A 25,376-nucleotide genomic window follows, 5' to 3' on the forward strand; every position below is an offset into this window, starting at 1 on the left:
ACAAAAGACTGCTGGATATAGCGACTGTGACAGCCAGGCCAATAAAAGGAAACCAACGTAAACTGGCCCAAATTTCATTACGCACATTGGCACGAAGGTACCGCACCAAAAAATGGGTAGCTTCTTTCATTTTTTTTTTTTTGCCTAAATACTGTTTTATTGAAGCAAAACTAACAGCCAGGCAAAAAAGAGATAAAAGCCATAAACTGGGCAAAATTTCACTACGCACAGATAAGACCTGGCACAAAGATACTTCATGAAAAAATGGGTGGCCTTTTTAATTTTTTTTGGCCTAAATACTGCTTTATTGAAGCAAAGCTAAACAGCCAGGCAAAAAAGAGAAAAAAGCCATAAACTGGCCAAAATTTCACCACGCACAGATAATAGCTGGCACGAAGATACCGCACCAAAAAATGCGTGGCCTTTTTTGGCCTAAAAAACTGCTTTATTGAAGCAAAACTAACAGCCAGGCAAAAAAGAGAAAAAAGCCATAAACTGGCCAAAACTTCAGCACGAACATACAGTATATGCAGGGCCGTATTTGCCAGTAGGCACTGGAGGGCCGGTGCCTGGGGCGCTGTGGTGCAGGAGGGCGGCACCAAGACATGTAAGAGAATGGTTTTTTTTTATAACCTCCCATCCGTTAGACAATCCAGGAAATCTGTGGTCTTTTCGGAGGGGGGGAGGGTCTGGGTCAGGAGGGGGCGGGGGCGCATCTCCATATTGTGCACGAGCAGCATCATGGGGGGGGGCTGGGAAGGACAGCGTGCACACACATGGCTGCAGCCTTGCCGGCTTCAGCAATGTGCTCGCAGTGGTGAGAGGGGGCAGCTCCTGGCACACAAGAGGAGGAGGGTGCGTTACTTACCTAAATCGCATGCATCCTCCTCCTCTCCTGTGTACAGATCTGTCTCCATGTCCGATCAGCCAGGAGGGGGAGGAGCAGCAGTGTGCAGAGGATCAGCATGGGACAGCAGGACAAGATGAGAGGCATCTGCCTTTTGTGCACACTGCCCTGCGCATTCCAGGTAAGCTCTCCAGGGGCCCATCTCAGCTTCTCATTGCTGTGCTGAGCTAGGTGGGGGGATTGCATTTTAGAAATGATGAATTAATATGGCAGGTTAAAATGTGTTTTTTCCTATGCGTGTCAGCGTGCATGTGTGCTTTCCCATAGGTGTGAGCGTGCATGTGTATTTTCCCGTATGGGAGTGTGCATGTGTACTTATTTTCCAATATGTGCATGTGTGAGTGTGCATGTGTGATTTCCTGTGTGTGAGTGTGCATGTGTGATTTCCCATGTGTGAGCGTGCGTGTGTGATTTCCCGTGTGTGAGTGTGCATGTGTGTTTTTCCTGTCTTTGATCATCTTGTGTGTGTCTTTTGCAGTGCAGGTGATCGTGCATGTCATGTGTGTGTCTTCTCTAATGTGTGTGAGCGTGTATGTGTGTTTTTATATATTTATATATGTGTGTGTTCGCAGCCCATAATTTCACTTTCAAATACCACATATGTAATTTGTGTGTGTGTATATACATATCTATATATATTATATCAGTCCCAGCGTACCCCAGTGCGGTGGATGCACGTCAGCCCCGGCGTTTCCTATGTGACATAAACTGCATAACTAAAGTGTCCGTGTGATCAGGATTGTGCACAGTAAACTACAGACAGTGTCAGGTCAGCGCCATTATACTGATTAGGCCGGGGTCACACTAGAAATGAATACAAATGAGTGCTATGTGATGTGATTAAGCATCGCATAGTCCTCGGATCAGCATTCATCTATGGGGCAGCTTCCATCACCGTTTTTTTCCTCTGCTGTATTCTACGTGTGAGTGAAATCGGAGCATGCAGCGATTGTCACGAGTCTCGGCACACTCGCACCCATATAAGTCTATGAGTAAGACAACGCACATCACTTGGATATCATCCGAATCCAGCAATGGAGAATAAGGAGATATTAATTGCATATCGCATTAAATGCCATACGCTAGTCTGACCCCGGCCTAACACTGATACCTGGAGATGAAATTCGTCTTGTGCTTGTTGTGTAATTTTTATTTTCAGTTAAAGCGAACCTGACAGCAGTTTTGGCTGATGTAATATGCAGTCACCTTTCAGGGCTCATCTACAGCATTCTATAATTCAGTACTTTGCTGTGCCCTCAGCAGGGCAGAGAAGTACGCCTGCGCAGGAGTGCGATGCCGGGGAGCCTGTGAAATAAGCAGGAGGGCGGCGATCATAAGAAGATGGGAGGCACTGGACTCGCACCTGCGACACCCATCCGACCGGACCGCCCCCCGGGTGAGTATAATAAAACTTATTTTTCTTATCTTTCAGGTCAGACCGGGGGCTTATCTACAGCATTATAGAATGCTACAGATAAGCCCTGAAAGGCGGTGGCTGTATCTTATATTGGCCAAAACATGTGACAGGTTCACTTTAATGATATGCCCGTGCTCCGGGGCGGCCTGTAGGAGGTCTTTATGTGGTGCTTAGGTTTTCATCAGTATGGCTTCAGCTTTTGTCTGGTCACTGAATCCTCACTGCCTCCTATTTTACGTACTGAATGTTATATATATATATATATATATATATATATATATATATGTATATATATATCTCCGACAGCTGCACAGGTGCCGGCAGCGCCATCTTCGAGGAGCTGTCGGATCACCTTTATATACAGTGTCAGTATAGCTGCTACTGCGCAAATGGGGCCGGCGTGTATAATAAAATATATATATATATACTAGATGGTGGCCCGATTCTAACGGATCGGGTATTCTAGAACATATATGCAGTTTATTTTTGAAGATTTAATAATAATGCACCCCCCAATCCTAATATGAATGGTTCTCTCACCCCCAATCCTGATTTGTATGGTTCTCTCACCCCCAAACCTGATATGCATGCTACCCCTCAACCCCCTGTCCTGGTATGCATGGTGCCTTGACCCCCCAATCCTAGAATGCATGGTCCTCTCACCCCCCCAATCCTGGCATGCATGGTCCTCTCACCTCTCTTTCCTGGTATGCATGGTCCACTTACCCCCCTTTCGTGGTATGCATGGTCCCCGCACCACCCAATCCTGGTATGCATGGTCCTCTCACCCCCCAATCCTGGTATGCATGGTCCCCTCACCCCCCTATCCTGGTATGCATGGTCCCCTCACCCCCCTTTCTTGGTATGCATGGTCCCCTCACCCCCTTTTGCTGGTATCCATGGTCCTCTCACACCCCAATCCTGGCATGTATGCTCACCGTCACCCCCTTTCCTGGTATGTATGGTCCCCTCACCCCCCAAATCCTGGTATGCATGGTATCCTCACCCCCTTTTACAGAGTAAATCAGCCTTAAATAGATGTCATGTGCACGGACTCAGTGTGTGACGTCTGTAAGGGGCGCAACCACGAAAAGTGCCTAGGGCAGCATGAAGGCCAAATACGGCCCTGAGTATATGATATATGCAATGCTCTATATATACACATACAGTGCCTGCAGGCCTTGCACTGATGTGTATACAGCAACATACACTCTCCTGCCGGCCTAACACTGGAAACTATATACTGCATAATTAGTCCTTACAAGGACTGTTGGTTTAGCTGGATGTGAGTATTTAGGATGGTAGACCCCACACTAAATGAGAAATGCCCAAATCTGACCCTATCAAGGCAGCAGCTCACCCTACACTCTCTAAATCCGGAGCTGAATGCGGCGAGCATGGTGACGTTCGGTCCCTTACACCCCTGATGATGCAGTGCGGCCAGCCAATCACTGCACGACCACAAGAAAGATGGCTGCGGCATTTCATGGTCTGGCAGACAATCCCTGCACCATGATTGGGTCTTTAAAATCCACTAAAATTGCTGGGTGGAGACACGAGTTCCCACCGAGTAATCCCGAAAATACTCAGTGGTCGCCGAGTACACCGAGCACGTTCGCTCATCACTACTCAAAATTAACAAAAATGAGAAGAATAAATGACCTTGTAGTTTTAATCAGGAGTGTTAGTATTTTTTCTAAATGGATGGCTAAAGGTAAAAAAATGAGTTGGTTGAGGCAACAATCGGGCAAGCAGTAGGATTTTGTAAATTCTTGCAGATAGAGTGTGATAGGGTTAGATTTATATAAGTAATCATAAGGTTTTTGTTTTAGGGTAGATATTGATATAGATATTGATCAAGTAAAGATGAGCGACTTTGCCTTTTTTCGGGTCGAGTCGGGTTTCGTGAAAGCCGACTTTCTTAAAAGTCGGGTAGTACGAAATCGGACGACTATAGGGAAAAGTCAGGGTCTGACTGAAGCACGAAACCCAATGCAAGTCAATGGGGAAGCAAAGCCGGCAGGAAGTGGAGGACAGGAAACACACCTACAGTGCCCATTTCAATGCCAAAAACATCAACTCTTATAACTGAAGCTTGTCAACCTTAATTTACTTCCTGATAATAGTTATGCATTGAAAACTGGAGGTTATTTGGCTAAAGTTGTGGGGGGGTTGGGCTGGCTCCACGTCTTTGTGTGCCCTGGGCCAAAGAGTGTCAGTGCACCCCTTTAACACATACCACAACTCAGGATGCTCCGATACACCACAGAAATATAGGTATAGTACAATGACACATACTTCACTGCTTACATGACATGACTGATCTATTTTAAATTGTACAATAGCGCAAAAACAGGACAGTGTATTACTCCATTCAGTGTTATGGCCACCACATTGTGCGCCATACAGAATAATGAGCCCCATATATTTCTCCATACCAAATAATTAGTCACATATAATGTTCCATACAGTATATGATGAGCTCCACATAATACTACAGTATATGTTGGTCCCCATGGATGATGCTCCACTGTCTTATGGGCCCAAATAATGATCCATATATAATAGGCACCATTTCTAATGCTCCAGTGTATAATGGGCCTCGTCAATGCTGCTCCAGTGTCTGATGTCTCCCATTTGGAATGCTCCAGTATATGATGGGCCAAATGGATGATGCTCCAGTGTATGATGGGCCCCATATCTCATTCTCCAGTGTTTATTGCTCCCCAAAAAATGCTCCCAACAGTTAAAAAAATTAAATACCTCTCCTCACTGGGCACTGCTGTACTCTGGACTCCTCAGCATTGCCATCTTCAAGCTCTCTGCACTTGTACTGTTTTGGTAGAGGGCATACAGACATGATGTCAACGCGCTCTGTAACCTGAATGTCACTGTCAGGAAACACGGAAGAAGGCACGGCGGTGGAGCAGGGAGAGGTAAGTATTGCAAGTGCTGTAGCCCTGAGCAAGCATGGGGGGCCCACTTGTGGGCGACAGCACTGGCACAGATTCCCTCATATTACGACGGTATGTCTGACGGCGAGTGGGCTCTCCCACTGGCAGAGACACTTTTGCATGCTATGAGGGGCACTGTGCCACTGCCGTCACCCACGAGTAGGACCCCCCTACCTGCTCAGGGAACCGGCACTTTTATCTGCACCTTCCTTAGTGTCACCGTGTAAGGTGGTATAGTATGCGGGAAGGGGCACCTGAGTTTCATCAGTGTCACATTCTGGCTCTTTAGAGTGCGAGAGGAATGTAGTGCTGTGGGTGAGTGTACCAGCGGAATCATCAAGCAGTGGCTGTGCATCAGTGCACTCCATCTCCGATTCATGTTGTACTGGGGAATTCAGGATTTCACTTGATAAAACAGGCATGGCATGTGAAAAGAGCTCCATGGAGTAATTTGAATTGTGGGCTGCCGCATCCTGCACTTTGGGTGGGGGTGAAGGAGACAAGGAAAGGGGTGGTTCCTTACCAGAAGCATGCACTGACGACTCAGTGCTTGCATTTTTGTAAACTTCAGAAGAGGAGGTGATAGAGCTGGAGTCTGTTTCGGCAATGTAAGTCAAAACCAGTTCCTGATGCTCTGGCTTTAAAAGCAGTTTACCTACTCTCATAAAAGGGAGCTTTAAAGACCTTCTTGTGCCAGATGATGACGCAGGCTCAACACCTCCTGCCTTAGCTGCTATTGTGCTTTTGGCCCTACCAGCAGATGCACCACCACCATTAGTACCAGCTGGCCCCCCACGTTTGCGGCCTCTTCCACCATACTTAATAATTTTTGTGAAAATGGACTCAAAATGCAAGCAGTTATATGGTAATGTATCAGAAGCGGACAGCTATATACAGTCTAGGGATAATTGTAAACCTCCGTATATATTTCATGAGTCAGACACAGACGGTCACAGGCTCAGTATGGATTAGACAATAATATAAAAATTTGCAAAAGGGTACAGTATCACTAGATACAAGGTATATATAATATAGTTTAAACATACTGAATATCCGTTTACATTTCAGGAGGCAAACACAGATGCTCCCAGGCCCAGTATGGATCCGACAACAATATAGAAAGTTGAGAAAGGGTACTATGGTGCCCCTGAGGGTACGGTCGCCACAGGGTACTGCACCTCATCCAAAGGTGTGGTATTCCACCCTCAGGTAAGGAGGGATCACCACTCAGGACTCCTAACCCTGCACTCAATACACATACTAGTTAGTCAGGGCATCTGGGTGTACCCGATGGGAGGATAGCCTCATACCAGATTGACTAGGAAAGGGTGTTGGGGGTTAGTGTGGAAGGTAGGTACAGTGGGAGGAGCTTAGGTAGTGGAGTGATTGTGGCAACCCAATGAGAGAGAGCAAGGTGACAGTTGGTGGGTGTAGCTAGTCTGAGGTAAATGGATCTTTCTAGAGAGTTGTCAGTCGGTGACAGGACAGAGTAAGAGCAGGATTGCTAAGAGAGGGCTGAGGGTCAGAGAAGAGAGAAACATCTTGTCCAAGCTCCTAGACTGGAAGGAAGGGTTGGGGCACGGGAAATGCAATAAGCCACCTGTGAAGCCCGTTTCTGGAGAAGGAAGGACCAGGCCTCATTCGAGAAGGTGGCTCCTGAAGGTAGTGGAGAAATACAGGGCTCCGCTAGAAAGACGGAGGCTGAGGTAACTTTAAGTGTCGCAGCCGCATTCAATACTCAAAAAGGCAGCAGTTGGAATAAAGGACCCTGGGGTCTGACCCACGTCGCCCAGTGTGATCCGTGGCTGCCGGCTTGGGACACTGTTTGCGAAGGCGCACAGCAAGAAGGAGGGAGAGATCAGCGCAGAGACACGGCCTAGAAAGGATACACAAGGAGGAGTCTTGAACAGGTGTTCCTGATCTACCTTGGAGTTTGCCGGACCCCTCCCTCAGAGGACACAGTACCAAGCGGGTCATCTTGTGCACAAAACTTTTGAGGAAAAACTCAGAAACTGCACCCAACTGTGTCCTTGGTGTCTTTTACAACTCGCCCGCTACACACGCTACACTCACCATCACCGTCAACGGCTCACAAGCACCATCTCAACTGCCCTGGGATACAGCTGTGCCCATGGAGAGCTTCATCATCTTGTCTGCTTTAACACCGTCCCAGAGGATATGCATTGCAGCATAGGCTACCCTAGCTGAGTACCATCGGTGGCGTCACGATCCCCCTTTTCCAAATTAATTATCATACCATCTTCCTACTCATCTGAACTGTCATCTTCTTTATTGGACACTCAGGGCCACAGACCGGGTCCCAATCACCACTGTGACATACTTCCCCCTTAAAAGAGCCTGAAAGGCCCGGTACTGAGCAACCCCCGGCCCTGCGTGGCGTATCATTTTAACACCAGATACCAGGGATATATAGTATAGTTTCAACATTCTAAATCTACATATATGCTTCAGGAGGCAAACACAGACACTGTCATGGCCAGTATGGATTCGACAACAATCTAATAAGTAGAAAGAGGGTACAGTATCACCAGATACAAGGTATATATAGTATAGTTTCAACATTCAAAATCTCCATATTTATTTCAGGAGGCAGACACAGACGCTCTGAGGCCCAGTATGGATTACACAACAATATAAAAAGCAGCAATAGGGGAATGGATCCCAAGCATAAAGCTGTATACAGAGTTGGGGTCATTTTGTGATCTACATATATATTTCTAGAGTAACACACCCTCTCACAGGCTCAGTATGGATCACATCACAATATAAAAAGAATATCCGCAAGAAATAATCACACATGTGGGACAATGTTCCAGGTGTCAATGATGCACTTAGAGTGTTGGGTGGAGGATGACTTTCGGGCACAAAGGGTTCTGGATCAACAGATACAAGGTATATATAGTATACTTAAAATTTAAAAAATCTCCGTATGTATTTCAGGAGGCAGACACAGATGCTCACAGGCTCAGTATGGAATAGACATTAATGTAAAAAGTTGAAAAAGGGTACAGTATCACCAGATACAAGGTATAAATAGTTTAAACATTCAAAATCTCCGTAGACATTTCAGGAGGCAGACACAGATGATCTCAGTCCCAGTATGCATTAGACAAGAATATAAAAAGGAGAAAAAGGGTACTATTTCACCAGATACAAGGTAGATATAGTATTGTTTAAACATTGTAAATCTCCCTATTTATTTCAGGAGGCAGACACAGACGCTCTCAGGGTCAGTATGGATTACACAATATAAAAAGCAGTAAAAGGATAATGGATCAGAAGTGTACAGCTGTATACAGTGCAGGGGGCATTGCAAATCTCAGTATATATTTCCAGAGTCAGAAACAGGCTGTCACTGGCTCACTATGGATTAGACCACAATATAAAAAGCATAAAATGGGTAAGGTATCACAAGTGTACAGCTGTATATGGTGTTGGGGTAATCTTAAATCTACAAATATATTTCTGGAGTTACAGACAGACGTTCACAGGCCTGGCTCAAGATGTAGACTGCCCAGCCATGACTCGATGCAAGTAGTCGGCCAGTACCTCTGCGGTGTGTCTGCTGTTGTTATGGAAATATATATGTATTTCATATAGATCTCACTTGCCTGCTATAGGCTATATACTCATGTACTCTTATATATGCTATATACTGCTATATACTCATATATACTGCACACAGATACATATTAACAGTTTGAACCTTATAACTAGTTGGTGGAAATAACCTGCTACCCAGTCATCTCATTGTCTTGTGATTTGAGAAATATCTAGCAGACATAGGGAATGAGGAACTTAGGCCAGGTGGTCCGGCCGATATTGGAGACTTGCTGACAAGTGCAAGACTCCGGACAGTAAATCACATGGTGTCTAAATAAACCCAGGTCGGACACCCATATATGTTCATGCATTTAAACTGACCAATTAGCTAAGAAGTAAAGCCTTTATGTTAATGAGTAACCACTCCTTTATACGAACTGATAAAAGACCATATATGAATAAAGTTTCCAGGGTTCTGCTGGAATGAGTTGTTGCTAACTACGTGTAGCTTCCTCTTTTCCTTTGAGCGCTCAATAAGACTCTGTCTAATCAGGACAGGCCACAGTACGCACAGGGGTAAATCTACCCAAATCAAAAATAAATCCACAACAAGTGGCGCCCAGCGAGGCCGTGGACGAAAACGCACCGGGATCCTGCTGACCGGAGGTGCCGGCCAAGGTCTTGGCTCATGGGAACGGAGATTTGCGCAACTTCATAAGTAAGGTAAGAAAATCTAGTTATCTTACCTGAATGTTCCCTGTGCCCAGTCCGGGTCAGCAACTCTAGCCGGTCAGTGTGGTCACCAAACCCAGGTAGTGTTGAAAAGTCCACGAGGAAATCCAAACCCTGGGATAAGCTAAGTGTCTACTGTGATCCTGTGTGTCTAAGATCCGGGTGGGAGAGTTGGTGGGAAATTGTGACAGACTTGTGTTTATGGTTGATGGTAGACGGATAACGGGGAAGTTTGACCCACTCAGATAGGTCCTCACAAATACACCTGGACACAGGGGGAGGACAGGTGAAGCTTTGCCCAGGACAGGTGGTGGGGGCCTTACGGAGATATCACGAGGCAAATCTCACATCAAGCTATCACAACAAACACCCGTGCACAGGAAGGGACAACAGCGCCCACGCCAGGCCATGCGGTGGTGTTAGCTTAGGGGAGATATTGCGAGCCAAACCACTTGACAGGTTGCCACCAACACACCTGGTCACAGAGAAGGACAGGAGAAGCCGGCCCAGGCATCAGGTGGCGGCAACATAGTGGGAGTTATCACATTACTGATACTGACTAGCCAGCCAGGATGTCCGGTACAGCGTGTTAACATTCCCGGGTCACCAGCGCAGTGCACCCAGTGTGGTTGGCAGTTATCGGTTACCAGCAGCTGTTTCACATACGCGTCACAAAACAAGGGCTTTCGATCTCTCTCCCCGGACGTCTATATGTGAATTTATTGCAGGTTTCCGCAAAGATCTGAAGCAGAAAGAGTTTTGTTTTTTTTATTGTAAACTTCCTCTTTTGCCTGCAGGGTGTGCCCCTGATATATATATATATATATATATATATATATTTTTTTTTTTTCATATTGTTATATTTTGTACTCTGCTTTTCCCTATTTTATGTTTTATTTTGCATTTTTGCTAGTTACTGCAGGGTTAGAAGGTTTGGGAAAGCTGAGTGTGTATAGCTCTGAGTCTGTGGGCACTTCACCCATCACCCCCCCCCAATACATTGTTCTCAGATTTTGCAGAGACACAGGCATAAAAAGAGGAAGTTGAGTGTGCCTGCATTCTGAATTAACACTTTTTTTTATTGTTGGAGTCTATATTAATTTTTTAGATTTTTATTTTTATTTTTGCAGCGTTTTACCAAGGTTTAACAACTTTTGTGTTTTTTCTTTCTTCTTTTTTCCCTCCATTTTTCCATATATTTGGTTTTTGGCCTTTCTGAGTGGATTCTTTTTCAAAGTTTATATACGTTATGACCTTATCAACGTTTTGGTTTATTATCCTTTTAAAATCTTTAAAAAATTTTTCCTTTTTCCTTTTTTATCTCTTTTAATTTTTCTTCCAAGTTTTTCTTCCACGGTTTTTGTGACAGGTTTAGTTTTCACTTCTTTCTTTCAGTTTTGTTATAAAGAGAATTTTTTACCTGCGTTGGGTTATTCACTAAATATTCTTGTTTGTTCTCTTTTAAGCAGGTCAAAAGGGATTGCAAAGTGTTTAAAGTGTTAATCACCTTTTTCAGTTTCAAAACAGACATAGTACGTGTTTTTTTTCCTTAAGCTGTAGCATGACATGATGTATTGAAAGAAAAGGGAAGTAGCTAGTAATTGCCGTCTATATTTCTTAAAGTGGCAGAGGAATTTAACGCCGCAGACGGTGATAGCAGATAGTGTGAACAAGAAAGGATTGTTTTTGTTTTTTTTTGTTTTTCTTTTTGTTTTACGTGTAGGAAAAGTGTTTCCAGCGGCATGCTAATCTGAGCCGGCTGAGAAGGACCACAGGTCCAAGAATGCCTTCTGTAACGGACAATAAGGGGAAGCCATCCGCTCCCCCTCCCATCTCCACTCTTCCCTCAATCTCAGCTATTCTCCCAACCTCCTCCCCTCTCATCTATTTCTCCTCCTATACCTCGTCCTCCCTCATCATCTCGACTTCTCCCTCCTCTATCTTCTTCACCTCCGCCTATCTCTCCTCCTATCCCTCATCCCCCTCCTCCTTCTCTCTCTCCTATCTCTCATCCCCCTCCTCTTTCCTCTCCCTCCTCTTTGTCTTTGCCATCCCCTCCTCTTCTGTCTCCTCCCCACTCTCCTTCACTATCTCTCATTTCTCCTCCTATTCCAAACCTCTCCTCCACCCTTCCCCCTCTTCCTTTTTCTCACCCATCTCTCAGTTCATCCTCACCTGCTGGCCTAGTGCCAGATCCAGACAATGAAGTGTCCCTAGTTCCACAGGGGACTCTCTCTAAAGAGACAGTTATGTCACCGGGAGAAGAAAGTGAATCACTCCCCACACATGACAACACAGGTGCCCTCCCGATACAACAGATAGCAGAAGGGAAGTGTGGGCCATCAGACACTGCACCTGCTAACTCTGAGACTGAAGATCCTATGTGCCAAACGGAGCTGCAGTCTCAGAAGGGGGGAAGTACACACACACACAGAAAGACAATCACACAGTGGCACAGTTCCTCCTCTGATGAACATGAAGAGGAGATTATGCTGCATAGTACTAGGGGCAGATAGAGCCAGAACTCTTACACTATGTGCCCCTCACCCCTAGTCAGGTGTTCAGTATTCTAAAATCATGAAGGAATACTTCAAGCTTCCATCAGAATTAGATGTGCATTCCTGGGAATCAGGATCAAAGCTAATTGAACAGCTTAGAGAGTGGGCCAATGCCAGACAAGCAATCAGCCTGCATAACATGAGCCAAGCCGAGACAGAGTCTGTAGACGAGTTTCATGGCAGAATGAGGCAAGTATTCCAAATTTTAGGCTTCACTATTCATGATCAGATACACGGACAGATGTTGGCAGAGGCCTTTGTGCACAGACTAAGAGAACCAATCAAGAAACTGCTGATAGTGGCCAGGCCTGAGTACAGGACAATAGCAGTAGATGTCCTGCTTACAGTAGCCAGAAGAATTGAGTCCCTCCCAGGAGTACGGAGGACAGGCCCTCCCGTGATGGCCACTGACGTGGAGGAGCAACCACCCTGCAGAGACAGAAGACCTGTCAGGCGTTTCAACTGTGGGAACTCTGGCCATTTCCAGAACCAGTGCACAGCACCCCGGCAACCCAGGACATCCCGCAGAGGAGTAGGCCAAGAAAGAAACACAGAAGACAATGAAGAACCCTGTCCATAGGACAGAGGCAAACCAGGTCTGCCAGACGTCACGCCCCTGACATGTGAAACCCCGTCAGCGGACCCAATACCTCAAATCACTGGGGGTTGTCATATCTTTGCTTGCGGACACTGGTGCAGTCAGAATTGAAAATCCCCGACCCCACCAGTCTATCAGAACACTCTGTGTCTTGTATGGGGATTAAAGGTCAAGACAGACGTTCCCCAGCTTGCAAGCCCCTAAGCATGAGGACACTGCCAGGACACTCCATCCTGTTCCAGTTTACGGTGGAGACATGCCCACCCCACCTGATGAGCGCAGACCTACTGCAGAAACTGAAGGTGACCAAAGTATCCCATGAAGATGTGACCTTGACCTCCTCTCCACCCCAGGCCCAGGAAGAATTAATCATGCTGGTGGCCCTACAAGAGCCTCGCTCGAATAACCGATGCAAGCCTACCCAAGGAGGTGCTGGACATAGCACCCAGAAGCCTATGGCCCAAGGGAGACTTCAAGTTGCGCCAGTGTGGGTGTCACTCAAGTCTACAACCCCGGACGCTCCGGAGGCCCAGCATCGGCAGCTCATCACCCAGAGCTAAACTGCCTCTGACCAACTGGAGGTCTGAGTGGAACTGCTGTTCAAGAAACGGCCTAAGAACTTTGGCATGGGCCAGGAAAACTCTCAACCCAGAGGGACCACACCCGCTTCGTGAAATGGCTGCACTGCTTCCGGTTCCAGCGCCAGAGGATCATCTTGGACAAGATTCTGAAGGTGCTCCCTGAAGTTAATCCAGGCCCTGGACCAGAAGACAGCCACTCAGCTCCTCAAATTGGTTAACAAGATGCTGACCTGGAATCAAGCTGGGTGAAAGGAACTGCTGCTGGCTGGTAAAGAAGATGCCCCAGCAAAAAGACCCCCCTGTGAGAGCAAGAAAGCTCAGCTGAATGTCACCTCTGACGAAAAATAAGGACCCCAGCAAACGGTTTGGTTTCCTGCCAGCCCTCTGCCAGAAGATGGGAGTCACTCACGGCACTGTGAAGAGCAAGGCCAGATTGAGCCGCCTCACCCACGGGAATCATCATGCGGTCCCAGCTTCTCTCGATCAAGAGGAAGACTGTGAAAGGAGAACCAGATCAGATTGAATGGTGCATAACCTGAGGACTGTGAGCGAAGCAACTGTGTTTGAAACCCCAGTTGTGCCAGATCTGCACACTCTGCTGACAAATGCGCCAGCCACAGCAACGGTGCTCACGGCAATGGATCTGCCCGAAGCTTCCCTCAATGTTCCCCCTCACCTGGCGACCAGTTCCTGAAAATGCAGAACAAATGGACAGTGAGGCCCAAGAGGGCCCGGAACAGCCTTTCACAGCTCGCCAGAGCATTGCCCTCCGTCCCCACCAACTGGATTGCGGAGCATGCGGAAGTCATCAACACCGCTACCCGCACAGCGTTTTCCATGCCTCCTCTACACTGCCTGACGGAGCAGCAACGTAAGTTCTGCAAAAACAGAGTCCAGTGGTGTCAAAAGCAAGTTCCTGAAGACACCGTATCGCCCACTAGACGAAACACTTGACAGATGACCGGAGGGCCGCGGAGGAGAAGATGGCTCCCTCAACAACTCCGAAGATGCAGTCCTTCCTTAGTCTAGTCTCATACTGCAGAACTTGGATCCCTGGTGCTCCAGGCTTAATGCAGCCTCTGTACAATTGCATCAACGCATTGCAACCTTCATCTCGTACAGGAAACTGAAAGACTTCATAGCCTCTGCACCAACTCTACGCCTCCCTGACTACGAGAAGCCATCCCGTCCTGACCAAAACGGAAAAAGAAGGACCAAGATGGAGAAGGTCATGCTACTGGCCAGGCTTAAAACAGACCCACGGAGGAAAACCAGAGGCCTCTAGACTACCTCTCAGCTGGCATGGATACAGTTGCAAGGGGGGGGCCCTCCTGCATGAAAGCAATACCCTCAGCACACGCCCTCCTGACAAGGCTGCTCTCCACCACTCTCAGTGCTGTCAGCCATTACCTGTCTCTACTCCCACTCCCAAGGGGGGATGCGGATACGGACCCTCAGATGAAAAATCTGCAAGATACCGTACATGGCTCCAGTCTTGCAAATGATGAAGGAAAGTTCCACACGGGATGTGCAGCGACCAGCAATCAAGACATTCTATGGTCCAGAAGGTTGTCAGCCCAAGAGCCCAAGAAGCGGAGCTGATAAAGCTGACGAAAGACCTGCCAGATTGCGAAGAACAAAAACTTCCAGGTACTCGCATGACATGGCACCTGACTTCGGACCCATCTGGGCTGCAAGAAACTTCATCACAGCAAGCGGATCGACCGTGAAGCACCATGGAGCCATCAGAGACCTGCTGGACGCTCTTCAACTACTAAAAGTGGTGGCAGTGCTGAAGGCCAAGGCACACGGAAAACTGAACACAGTAGAGACACGGAGCATCAACAGCAGACGTGGCAGCCAAAGAAGCAGCCAGAGGAAGACAATATGGAGAATGGGAGAGGTCGCAGAGCCGGACGGCTACTACATGACGACTGAAGACGAGAAAACCTGGCAAACAGAAGTCAATGGGAAAACCGTTGAAGATGCCATCTCTGAATTGGACAGAAGTGCTTCCTCCTCCTCCACCAGCCAACAAGCTGAATCACTTCCAGGACGAAGACTCTGACGTTGATATGAATTCTGAGGCAGAAGAATGGTGCCTACCTTTCCAGAAAGGACATATTTGATGGAGAACATTCCAGAAGATTGTCCTCCACCACCCTCTCGTGGGGAAGCTTCTTCTCCAGCACAGTCCTACGGTCAGCAGTCCACGGCAACACTTACCCCGTCCCCCCGAGACGAGCTGCATGAGTCCGAAGGCATCCCAAGGCTACAACAGTTTGACCTTCCCCCTCATCCCCGGAGAATACCGGCTGGACCTGTACCAATGCAAAGAGTCCCAAGTCCTCCTCTGACACAGTCTAACCCGAGTCTTCATACAGAGGGAGGCGCGGACATAGACGGAACCTCAGCTAAAATCCCACCATCAGCTCAGAGAATGTCAATTACCACAACCCAGTCACTAAACCTGACAAGATGACTTCCTGAAACCTGTACAAGAAGTAACAGGATCAGACTCGGAAGGAGGAGAAGGAGAGCTGGATGCTGAAGGCCAAAAGCACTGGACTCCAAGAAACCGTCTACATAAAAACGTCTACCTCAAGACAGGCCTAGTCTACCTCAAATCGTCTACCCCAAACCGTCTACCTCAAACCGTCTACCTCAAACCGTCTACCTCAAGACAGACCCAGTCTATCTCAAAGTGTGTACCCTACGGTGGTTCAATGGGCACATGGCCCCCACACAGAATTGAAGACACAGATGAATGACCTGATTGGACTCAACTCACACCTAAACAGCGAAGATTCCTAGCAGCTGTTCGGCCACCGACAAATTTAACATCGGACAAGCGGGAAAACTTCCCCCACATCATCTGGCCTGAAGACTTCCCAGTAAGGAACCAGTTGGCGAAGACTACTGCAAAGAAGCTACTCTCAAAAATAGTGTGCAGATATGGGGTTTCCAATAGCAAGTGATCAGGGACCCGCATACACAGCAAACCTAACACAAAAGACCTGATCAGCAATAGGGTCAGACTTAGGCCTACACACTACTCACCATCCCACACCATAGACTAGGTGGGACACTTAAGAGCAGCATGCTAAAAAATTTGCCCAAGAGACAGACAAACCCTGGCATTAGACACTCCCATAGGCTCAGAAAAAGCTGTCACCAATATGAAACTTTATTTGCGTAAAAAACCCAGTTTAGGGGTATTCTTTACTTAGCAGTTGACTATGCAATATGATACTTTGTCTGCATGTGTAATTGAATTTATCAAGAATCTTGCTAATGTCCATTCTCGAGTTTTCTCCTTCATTGCCAGGTCCAGATTCGGTGCCTGATATGCACGCCCTGAAGTCAGGAGACTGCTGAGTGTTGGTGGAAAAAGTCTGTAAAAAGAAGCACTCGATCCCAGATCCGATGGCACTTCTCCAAGTGCTGACGCCACCGACCTGGAGGGAAAACCCCGGCTTGATCCACGCATCGCATTGCAGGAAAAGGCCTTCATACCAGAAGATACACCTGAGCTGGAATGATGCTGTGGATGACCTCCCTGACTGAATAAATTACCTACCTGACGGAGAATACACATGCACTGACTGCATAGACTGCTAACTAAGAGACTTTGATTACATTGCACCACGCCCCCTTTAGGGACAGATCTCCTGACCGCCCATTTGCGAAAGTCTGTACAGAGGAGGATGTATGCACTAGGAATATGTCAGTCCACTGGCAGCATAAAAGAGTTGCAGCGCTTTGGGCCAGGAGCAGGGTTTTAGGGCAAGTGATATCTAAGGGGGGATTGTTATGGAAATATATCTGTATTTCATATAGATCTCACTTGCCTGCTATAGGCTATATACTCATGTACTCCAATATAGGCTATATACTGCTATATACTCATATATACTGCACACAGATACATATTCACAGTTTGAACCTTATAACTAGTTGGTGGAAATAACCTGCTACCCAGTCATCTCATTGTCTTGTGATTTGAGAAATATCTAGCAGACATAGGGAATGAGGAACTTAGGCCAGGTGGTCCGGCCGATATTGGAGACTTGCTGACAAGTGCAAGACTCCGGACAGTAAATCACGTGGTGTCTAAATAACCCCAGGTCGGACACCCATATATGTTCATGCATTTAAACTGACCAATTAGCTAAGAAGTAAAGCCTTTATGTTAATGAGTAACCACTCCTTTATACGAACTAATAAAAGACCATATATGAATAAAGTTTCCAGGGTTCTGCTGGAATGAGTTGTTAACTACGTGTAGCTTCCTCTTTTCCTTTGAGCGCTCAATAAGACTGTCTAATCAGGACAGGCCACAGTACGCACAGGGGTAAATCTACCCAAATCAAAAATAAATCCACAACACTGTCACCCAAAGACATCATTTTTAAAACAGCCTGCTGCCACTTACCACTAGCTGTTCGATAGTGGGACACCTTGTGTGCAGCACTGACAGATGTGGATGGAGTGCTCGTGCGACTGCGCTCTGTCGATGAGCTTTCGCTTCTGGAGGAGGAGGGTCGAACGCCTACAGCCAACTGTTTCCTATACCGTGGGCTAGGCAGCACTGGTCCACCGCCGCTGTCCCCTGTGGATCCTGCATCCACCACATTAACCCAGTGCGCAGTGATGGACATGTAACGGCCCTGGCCATGCCTACTGGACCATGCATCTGTTGTGAGGTATACCTTTCCACTCACTGATTGTTTTAGTGCATGGATAATGTGTTCTTTCACATGCTGGTGGAGGGCAGGGATGGCTTTTCGAGAAAAGTGCCGACTGGGTAGGTCATAGCATGGGACAGCATCAGCCATGAGCTCTCGGAAAGCTTTACTTTCAACCAAACGGAAGGGCATCATCTCTAATGAGATCAATTTGGCGATGTAGGTGTTCAGAGCCAGTGTACACGGATGAGAGGATGAGTACTTTCTTGTCCTATTGAGAGTGTCTGGTAGGGTGAGCTGGACTTGAGAGCTGCATATGGGGGAACAAGCGCTGGACCGGACGAACTGAGAAGGGGTTGGTGATGGTGAGGGTGTTGATGGCCTAGATTCAATGTTTCCTCGTGAAAATATTGTGATTCCCTGACTGCTTTGGCCTCAACATTTCTTGATGGTGGTGTGCTTAGCGGTGGCCTTACAGTGAGGGAAGCGATGGAACGTTGCCGGCTACCTTCAGTCGGAGCAGGTGCACATGTGCTATCTGAGGTTTTGTCGTCCGTCCACGCTTGCAAGTGCATGTTGGTTAAATGTCTAAGCATGCAACTGATATTCAAATTTCTTAGATTTTTCCCTTTGCTAAAGGTCCTTTGGCACTTCTTACAGATAACCTTTCCATCATCAGTAGGATTTTGTTCAAAAAAGTGCCACACTGCACTCATCCTACTATGGTACAAATTTTCAGGGCTTGAATGCTGTGCTAATTTGACCATCTGGCCAAGCTGTCCTGCGACTCTTTTAGTTTTCTTACCAAGTTTTTTGACAGCTACGGGCCTGATGGATAACCGCTGCTGCGATGATGATGCCTGCTGCGGATCCTTCTCCTGTTCTGAGCTATTTTCACCGGCACCCTCTTCCCCAATGGATGCCAATCCAGATCAACAACTGGGTCATCCATGACCTTGTCTTCAATGTCATCTGCACATTCCTCTGTACCTTCCTCTGTGTCACCGTGTAAGGTGGTATAGTATGCGGGAGGGGCACATGAGTTTCATCATAGTCTGATTCGGGCTCAGTAGACTGTGAGGGCAATGTAGTGCTGTGAGTGAATGTACCAGCATAATCATCTAGCAGTGGCTGTGCATGAGTGCACTCCATGTCAGATTCATCTTGGACTGGGGAATTCAGGATTTGACTTGATAACCCAGGCATGGTATGTGAAAAGAGCTCCATGTAGTAATCTGAAGTGTGTGCTGCAGCATCCTTCACTTTTGGTGTGGGTGAAGGACACAAGGAAAGGTGTTGTTCCAGACCATAAACCTGCATTGACGACTCTGTGTTTGCAGTTGTTGTAACTTCAGAAGAGGAGGCAATAGAGCTGGAGGCTGTTTCGGCAATGTAAACCAAAACCTGTTCCTGATGCTCAGGCTTTAAAAGCGGTTCACCTACTCCCAGAAAAGGGAAACTTAAAGGCCTTCTTGTGCCAGACGATGACACAGGCTCAACACCTCCTGCTTTAGCTGCTATTGTGCTTTTCCCAGAACCAGCTGATGCACCACCACCACCATCAGTACCAACTGCGCCCCCCTTCCACCATACTTGCCCATGTTTGGAAAAATGTGCCAAAAATACCAGCAGAGAAATGGTACTGTATGACGAGCGTACAGCTGTCTAAGGTGTATGTAAAAAGTGAAATCTCCGTATATATTTTGTGAGTCACACACGCTCACCCAGTATGTATTTCACCGTAATCAAACAAGCATATAAACGGTACTGTATCAGAAGTGTACAGCTGTATACGTTGTTGGTGAAAATGTCAATCTCCGTATATGTATTTACGGAGTGTCACACATGCTGACTCTGTGTTTATGTGACCGTAATAAGAACACCAGATATCCGATACTGTTTGAGAATCGGACAGCAGTCAATACGGTGTATGGAGAAAAGGAAATGTCCGTATATGTATTTACGGAGTGTCACACGCACACATGCTGACTCTGTGTAGATGTGACCGTAATAAGAACACCAGATATCCGATACTGTTTGAGAATCAGACAGCTCAATACGGTGTATGGAGAAATGGAAATGTCCATATATGTAGTTATGGAGTGTCACACACACACGCTGACTCTATGTAGATGTGACCGTAATAAGAACACCAGATATCCGATACTGTTTGAGAATCGGACAGCAGTCAATACGGTGTATGGAGAAAAGGAAATGTCCGTACATGTATCCTACTACCAGCCAGTACACGGTAGTGTGTGAGGAGCGTACAGCTCTATACGGTGTGTGAAAAAATTTACGCTCAGTGTCTACTGTGCAGAAAAAAAGGAATAAAAGGATTTTTGCTTTTAAAAAAGCAGTCTGCACAGCAGTGTGCAAACAGCAATGCAGCTATCAGGGAGCCTATAAGGAAGCCTAATCACCAACAGAGCTGCTGCACAAAAAAGTGTGAAAAAATGAATGCTTAGTAACTGTGCAGAGAAAAGGAATAAAAATATTTTTACTTTTAAAAAAGCACTCTGCACAGCAGTGTGCAAACAGCAATGCAGCTATCAGGGAGCCTTATAAGGCAGCCTAATAACCAACAGAGCTGCTGCACACAAATATATTTCCCCTGTCCCTGCACACTATACTGTTGTGTTGTACAGTGACATTCGCTATCAGCAGAAGCAATTTTTTTTTTGCCTGCCTAAACACTCTCCCTATTGAGAACAAGCAGCAGCAACCTCCCCCTATGCTAAGATCGGCAGAAGTAAGATGGCTGTCGGCGGTCACGGCCTTATATAGGCACTGTGACGCCACACAAAGCCAGCCAATCACTTGAATGCCCTTCTCTAACATAGTGGGGGCCGCTGACTACGTAATCGCATTGCCCACACTGTGCGTCATTGATGATTGGCTGAGAAAAGGCGCTGGAAGGATTGTGGGAAACGTGACTTTGGCCGACCTCACGCTATGGTCGGGTTTCGAGTGGCGAAACCCGACTTTAGCCAACGTCGGCGGATTCTGAATTTGGCCGACCCGTTTCGCTCAACTCTATGATCAAGGTCATCATGATTTTTTTTAGTGATAGCTGTAATAGGATTGCTGGAAATAGGAGTGTAAAAGTGGCTGCAGGCTGCAGGCTTGTGCCCCAAGCTTAGTCAAATCCTTTTCCGGAAATATAAGGTTAGGTTGTATAGATATATGTCCTAAAAGTCAGCAACTGCAAAATGCCGCAGTATTGGTGTGGCATGTATGTATACAGTGCCTTGCGAAAGTATTCAGCCCCCTGGAACTTTTCAACTTTTTCCCACATATCATGCTTCAAACATAAAGATACCAAATGTAGATTTTTGGTGAAGAATCAACAAAAAGTGGAACACAATTGTGAAGTTGAACGAAATGTATTGGTTATTTTAATTTTTTGTGGAGAAATTCAAAAACTGAAAAGTGGGGCGTGGAATATTATTTGGCCCCTTTAACTTAATACTTTGTTGTGCCACCTTTTGCTGCGATTACAGCTGCAAGTCACTTGGGGTATGAGACTGAAATTCTTGCCCATTCTTCCTTGGCAAACAGCTCTAGCTCAGTGAGGTTGGATGGAGATCGTTTGTTAACAGCAGGTTCCAGCCCTTTCCACAGATTCTCGATTAGATTTAGGTCTGGACATTAACTTGGACATTCTAAAACCTGGATACGTTTATTTGTGAACGATTCCATTTTAGATTTTGCTTTATGTTTGGGATCATTGTCTTGTTGGAAGACAAATCTCCGTCCCAGTCTCAGGTCTTTTGCAGACTCCAACAGGTTTTCTTCAAGAATGGTCCTGTATTTGGCTCCATCCATTTTCCCATCAATTTTAACCATCTTCCCTGTCCCTTCTGAAGAAAAGCAGGCCCAAACCACGATGCTACAACCACCATGTTTGACAGTGGGGATGGTGTGTTCAGGGTGATGAGCTATGTTGCCTTTACGCCAAACATATCGTTTGGCATTGTTGCCAAAAAGTTGGATTTTGGTTTCATCTGACCAGAGCACCTTCTTCCACATGTTTGGTGTGTCTCCCAGGTGGCTTGTTGCAAACTTTAAACAACACTTTTTATGGATATCTTTGAGAAATGGCTTTCTTCTTGCCACTCTTCCATAAAGGCAAGATTTATGCAATGTACAACTGATTGTTGCCATATGGACAGACTGTCCCACCTCAGCTGTAGATCTCTGCAGTTCATCCAGAGTGATCATGGGCCTCTTGGCTGCATCTCTAATCAGTCTTCTTTTTTGAGATGAAAGTTTATAGGGACGGCCGGGTCTTGGTCGATTTGCGGTGGTATGATACTCCTTCCATTTCAATATGATCGCTTGCACAGTGCTCCTTGGGATGTTTAAAGTTTTTGAAATCATTTTGTATCCAAATCCGGCTTTAAACTTCTCCACAACAGTATCATGGACCTTCCTGTTGTGTTCCATGGTCTTCATGATGCTCTCTGTGCTTCAAACAGAACCCTGAGACTATCACAGAGCAGGTGCATTTATACGGAGACTTGATTACACACAGGTGGATTATATTTATCATCATTAGTCATTTAGGACAACATTGGATCATTCAGAGATCCACAATGAACTTCTGGAGTGAGTTTGCTGCACTGAAAGTTTAGCGGCCGAATAATATTGCACGCCCCACTTTTCAGTTTTTGAATTTCCACAAAAATGTTAACTAACCAATAATTTTCATTCAACTTCACAATTGTGTTCCACTTGTTGTTGATTCTTCACCAAAAATCTACATTTGGTATTTTTATGCTTGAAGCATGATATGTGGGAAAAGGTTGAAAAGTTCCAGGGGGCCGAATACTTTCGCAAGGCACTGTACATAGTTTGATTAGAAAAACAGGTTTAAAAACAAAAAGTAGTTTATGATATGTACACTTTGTGAGTTGCAGACAATTGCCTGTATTTTGGTTAATTTCTTTTGAATTTTTTAGCTTAATTTGCCTTATAGTAAACGGTTTGCACATGACGTGCAAAACCTCAGTGCAGTCAATTGTAACAAGCACACTTTCTCTTAGTTTAGATTTTTTCCTAAATAAATAACATGTTGCTATCTGCTTCCTGGCACATAAAGTATGAAAAAGCATGCATATTCAAAAAAAATGCACTGGTTCTGGCACTGCTACTGGCACATCTATCTACGTTTCCCTATCAGTTCAACCTCCATAATATTTGAAAACTTTTAGACTAATCTTCTTCTTTGCTGCAATTGTACAGCACACTTCCTTTGAAGTAGTTATCCTATGTTTAAAGCCTTTCTCGCATTATCTCTATTTCAGAAACACTTTAAAAATGGCTGCTGCAGTCTTGGCCTTGACTTTTATGCAGTCTGATAGCACCTTTCTTGAAGCCATGTGAACCCGCTCTGGCTTATGCAAGCTCTTGCTTTCTGTAAATGAACATTTTTGGGGTGATTTAAGCAAATAAAGTCACAAATTGTTAAAATTCAATGGGACCATCACATTTTCTATGATTTAACAAGCATTCAATTCAATCATCTCTAACTGCTTCCTTTGCATACATCCATACAATAAGTCATTGCGGAAACAGCCATATCCAACTAAAGTAGTCATTTCCAAGATTATCAAAGTTTAGAGTCTCCATTACTGCAACAATATTTTAATTTAAAAATGTACCTAAAAAACCCCACAGAAATAGATAACTAGATAGAGAGCTAGAGGAAATATAATTTGATTTTACCTAAAATATTGAATTAAGATTTATACATATGGTGAATGCCATCAATTTTCTAAAAGACAGTTTATTTTCATGACAAAGTGTATAATGGATTGGCTTCCTCTGACAGATAGGTGCTTCCTTTTTCATGCACTTAGCTACGGAGTTTCCAAACAATAGTTTGCTATGCCTCCTCATGACTTTGTCAAACTTAAAAGCTCAGAGACTTCCTGCCCACCTCTTATGACATACTGATTACAGAGAATAATGTTTAAAACAAAATGTTCCATGTTATTATGCTGTCTGTCACATCTGAATAACCCATAGTCAAGTTTTCTACACTGTAAATTCAAAGTTATTTATTAAAGTGAGACTAATGCTTCTCATCAAGCTCTGGTTTTGTTACAGACGGTTTGCTAGTATTCAGTGTCCTTTAACTAAAATATTTCTGAGGTGTTAATTGTACAGATAGAATAATAACCATATTATAATAATGAAAGCATTATTGAATCCAAAGTGTATGCATTTTTCATGTACAGATGTTTCAATTGCTACAATAACAGGCATAGTATGTGAGCATTGTATTTGCACACAGTGGGGAAAATAAGCATTTGATACACTGTCAATTTTGCAGGTTTTCTCACTTACAGAGAATGGAGAGGTCTGTAATTTTTATCATAGGTAAACTTCAACTGTGAGATAGAATCTTAAAATAAATCCAGAAAATCACAATGTATGATTTTTACATACACAAATACTCGCGTATAAGCCAAGATTTTCAGCCCATTATTTTGGACTGAAAGTCCCCCTCTCAGCTTATACATGAGTCATATATGCCAGGGGGTCGGTGGGGGAGGGGGAGCGGGGGTGTTAGATCATATTGACCCCCCCTGATGCATCTCTGCAGCCCGCTTGCTTGTTCCACGGTCTCAGGCTCCTTCCTTCAGCTGTCATGTGGTGGCGCTCATTAAAGTCATAGATATGCACATATTCATGACTTTAATGAGTGGTACCACGTGACCGCTGAAGGAAGGAAGGGAGACGGTGGAGAAGCGGGGCTGCAGAGACCACGCCAGGAGGGGGTAAGTATATGCAATATTCACCTGTCCCTGGTCCATCGCTGCTCGCCGCTGTCTGCCGCATCCTCTGTCAGTGACATTCAGACAGCAGAGGGCGCGATGACGTAGTCAGTGTGTGCCCTCTGCTGAACGTTACTGCAGAGGACCCCACAAACAGCGTCGAGCAGCGATGGACCCGGGACAGGTGAATATCGCAGGTGCCAGGTCCTGAGCTAGGGGCAACAGTGGCACCTGTCCCCCATAGCGCCCCAGTGTCTCCGCCTTCTCAGGACCCAGCACCTTGCCCCCAGCGATGAGAGGTGAGTATGTCATTTTTTTATATGCAGCACAGCGGCAGCAGCATATGGGGGCATAATGTATGGAGCATCTTATGAGGGCATAATCTATGGAGCACCTTATGGGGCATATTCTATGGCGCATCTTATGAGGGCATAATCTATGGAGCATCTTATGCAGGCATAATCTATGGAGCATCTAATGGGGGCATAATCCATGGAGCATTTTATGGAGGCATAATCTATGGTGCATCTTATGGGGGCATAATCTATGGAGCACCTTATGGGGAATTTTATGGGGGCATAATCCATGGAGC

General features: G+C 45.8%; 1 long non-coding RNA gene across 1 annotated transcript; it reads left to right on the forward strand.

Moving 5' to 3' along the window:
* Positions 1–750: 750 nt before the first annotated feature.
* LOC141100805 (uncharacterized) lies at positions 751–17,589 on the forward strand. Its single transcript, XR_012234786.1, has 2 exons — positions 751–1,028; positions 16,640–17,589. It is a non-coding gene; the product is annotated as an uncharacterized lncRNA (long non-coding RNA).
* The last annotated feature ends 7,787 nt before the right edge of the window (positions 17,590–25,376 follow it).

This window comes from Dendrobates tinctorius, unplaced genomic scaffold (genome assembly GCF_039654945.1).
Source record: "Dendrobates tinctorius isolate UK_male_01 unplaced genomic scaffold, ASM3965494v1 ptg000108l, whole genome shotgun sequence".
NCBI classification, from domain to species: Eukaryota; Metazoa; Chordata; class Amphibia; order Anura; family Dendrobatidae; genus Dendrobates; species Dendrobates tinctorius.